The sequence below is a fragment of the Pteropus vampyrus genome, unplaced genomic scaffold (genome assembly GCF_000151845.1).
Source record: "Pteropus vampyrus isolate Shadow unplaced genomic scaffold, Pvam_2.0 Scaffold1000004878, whole genome shotgun sequence".
Lineage (NCBI taxonomy): Eukaryota > Metazoa > Chordata > Mammalia > Chiroptera > Pteropodidae > Pteropus > Pteropus vampyrus.
The window spans coordinates 1-3,505 of NW_011919280.1; the positions used below are offsets into that span (position 1 = coordinate 1).

Consider the following 3,505-nt stretch of genomic DNA (forward strand, 5'->3'; position numbering starts at 1 on the left):
ATCGCTCCCAAATTCTCACCCTCGGAAGCCGGCGTAATAAAATAGTTTCAACCTGCTGGATTTGGGGATAATTTGTTACGCGGCTGCCGATGACAAACCCACGGGACCCAGGACCCCACGAGCCCTCCGCCCGCCTTTCTGTTCTCTCCTAAGGAAGCCCTCGCTCCATTCTCCGTGGCCCATCCTGCGCCCTCATCTTCCTGTTCTCTGTCCCCCGTCTTTCCTGCCAACTGCCTCTGTGCATCTTCTCCTGGCCTCTGATGGCTGGTTTGACCCGGTCGGTCATGGCAGTGGCTCGGCCCCTCCCGGGGGACACGGCGCTTGGGTCCCCATTTCTCCAAGCAGGGCCAGGTACCGACTTCCACTAAACCCCCAGCATCACCCCAGGAGCCTCTGTCACCATTTTGCCCTTCTCTCTCTGTGATTTTCCCTTCTCCAGATCCAGAAAGGTCACGGCTTGCCGAATCTCCCATCTCCCGTGTCGCCTCGTTTTCGGTCCCACTGCGGCCAAAGCTTATTTATGTGACAGGCGTGACTCGTCTGCACTGCAGCCCGCCCCTGTCCTCGGACTCCGACGAGCCACAAACACCTCCCTCCCCTCGGCCCCAGCTTCATGAAATACTCCGCTGGCGAGCCTTAAAGGAAATTTAATAAGCTTGTTCTGCTGCTTCTTCCTTTTGTCTGTGAACTTTTTGTTAGGTGTTCATGGGAAAAGGTGTTTGTGAGAAAACTGTTTCCGTGATGACATCGTGCGATCTGGCGGCTCGTCTGCGGGCGCCGAGCGAGGGGGCCGGAGATGCGGGCGTCGAGTGGACAAGCTGACGCACGGTGGTACCCGGGAAGACAGATAAAGACGCACGCAGTCCACGGAGAAGCTTCCAATCGCTTGGGACTCGTGTCGTTTAGACTGAATACAGGTCCTGGATGCCATGGTGGGGGGGGGGGGGAGCCCGGCTTGGATGCCGGGACGGAAAGGGGGTACGAGTGGCAACACGGGCCATTCGAGTGGAGTCGGCCGAGTGTCACACCAGGATGATTTCTCAGCCGTGGCCGCTGTGCTGGGGTCGCGAGCGATTTCCACGCTCCGCTTGGGGAGGCTGGATGAGGGAGGGGTGGGCGGGGACCCTTCCTGCCAGCTCACACCTGGACGTATCCCGAAATCGCTTACTTTAACAGAGGGAAGTGGGGGACAGCAAAGCCTTACGTGACGACTCGCAGAGGGCGTGCTCTGCGTTACTCTGGGGCCACACAGGTTCTGATACCTGGCTCCCAGCAGCTCACATGGTGGGGTGTGCTGTATCTGGGGAGAAGTAGCCCAGCTCAAAGCCCACGCCGGACGCAGCTCAGGCTTCAGGGACTTAAGTGAGCCCCGGGGAGGGGGGACACAACTGTCTCTGTCTTGTGAATGACGGAATTGAGCCAGGAGAGACTCTCTCCTCTGCATCTCTGTCTCCCCGTCTCTCCCTGTCTCTGCACCCCCACGTCTCTCACACGCACAGTTCTTAGAAATCCAGAGACCCCCCTCCGCACGTTGCTGCTGGCTTCTCTGTCACGAAATGGGCCAATGCTACCCCAGGACCCTGCTGTCCAGGTGAGGAAGGCGAGCCACAGAGATGGGAACCGAACACGGCGGCACCCACGGGGCTTCGCCACCCCCACCCGCACCCGTCCTTGTCTCCTGCCTTTGCCACAGGGTGACGACAGCAACCCGGACCCCCACATCCCTGCTTCTGTCCCCAGCCTCCTCCTCCAGGACCGGTAGGAGTCACCCGGCTGCTGTCGGAGGAACGCCTGCCTCTGCCTGCTCACTCCGCGGTCCCTGGGTCACAGACAGGGCCACCACCTGCCTCTGCCCACTCACTCCGCGGTCCCCGGGTCCCGGACGGGGCCACCACTCCAGACTCTTGAGGGACAGCCGTGATGACGAGAGCAGAGCTTTCTGTGAGCTGTTCCCAGTTGGAGTCCCACCAGGCCGGAAGGCCACCCAACGCGCGTCCATCTACCATCTCTAAGCCACAAGAGTCACCCGAACCTTCAGGATTCTGCAGAGGGGATGGCGAGTGACGGCCACACAGATGCTCGGTGGGGACGGGCCAGAGCCGAGAGTGGCCGCGGGGCCGCCCGAGTCCACACACCACTGCCGGGGGACGATTCCGTGGGACGAGAGTGCGGCTGGCCACAGGGTGGGCTCGGCTGTGTGGCCGTCGGGTCCGCATGAGCGGCGGTGACTCTGGTCCCGTTTGCCAGACGAGGAAACGAATAAGGGGGAATTTGTACACATGCAACCGTACGCGCCACCACACAGATCCACACACTACTGCCACACAGTCACAGAGGACCACGATAAGATGCACAGTCATCTACAACCACACAAGCACGATGACACGGCCACTCAGTCTCAGGCGACGTCACACCTGGCCGGGGCCACAGGCTTGGGGCCGGAGGGTCCGCGCCCCACAGGGGGAGACAGATCTGCGACCCGGACACCACCACCTCCTGTCAAACATTGCGTCCCATGGTCACGGCACCCCAAACGTGGACCGCTTGTGCACCCAGGTTTACAGAGGCTGCTCTTCACAATCCCCACGAGTGGGGCCGACCAGGGCCGGGGGCCTGCGGGGTGTGAGCATGCGTTCCCCAAGCCTTTGGCCCCCGGAAGCCCACGCCTCCCCCTGTGGGTCCCAGGAGCCGGCTTTGACCTGCGTGATGGGGACCCTGTGAGGCCATTGCAGCCAGGTGGCGGGCTTAGGCATCCTCTTGATCGGGCCGCGGGAACTTCCAGGGGTCACCCGTGTGCCCAGGATGGCTTTCCTGCCTGTGAACTTGAACCCACGACGGCCCCTTCCCCAGGCAGAGACGACCCCACCGCCGGTTTCAGGCCTATGACCGCAGCCTCTCCAAACCCCTACCCCCAAATCCTTGCTGTTTATTCAGTCACCGGCCACCCCCGGCTGGGACCAGGGGCAGGGCGGGAAGAGGGGCTCCACACCCGACAGGGCGACCCTCGCCGCCGCTTCCGGCCGCCCCCGCCCCGCCAAGGCTCCTCTAGCCTCGCGAATTGGCAGAAAGGTCGGGACACCGCCGTCGGGGAGGGCAGTCCGTGGGGCCACGCCGTGACCTTCCACGTCTACCCCGCGGCCCCATTCACGCACCCCAGCGCGTCTACACAGCCCGTCTGCGAACTGACGGCCTGTCCCCGCGTCTACACAGACGGCAGCATTCACACAGCCCGGCCGCGCGTCTCCGAAGCCGCGTCCACACGGCGCCGCCCCGGCCCCCCTACAGGAGGGGGCGCCGCGCCCCGCGGACCCCGACTCACCGCGCTGCGCCCGAGCTGCTCCGCGTCCTGCCTGGCCACAGATCGCGACCCGGCCTCAGAACCCGCGGGGCGGGGGCGGCACCTGGGGGGTGCGACACCTGAGCTGGGGGCAGCACCTGTGTGGGCTGGACTCGGACCGGGGCGGGGGCACCTGAGCTGGGGGGCGGGGCATGAACTTCGGGGCGG

At 63.9% G+C, this 3,505-nt stretch overlaps 1 long non-coding RNA gene across 1 annotated transcript; it reads right to left on the reverse strand.

Moving 5' to 3' along the window:
• Positions 1-631: 631 nt before the first annotated feature.
• On the reverse strand, positions 632-3,372 carry LOC111735655. The gene is made up of 2 exons (XR_002778896.1): positions 3,320-3,372; positions 632-2,230 (listed from the first exon to the last, which is right to left on the reverse strand). It is a non-coding gene; the product is annotated as an uncharacterized LOC111735655 (long non-coding RNA).
• Between the last annotated feature and the right edge of the window lie 133 nt (positions 3,373-3,505).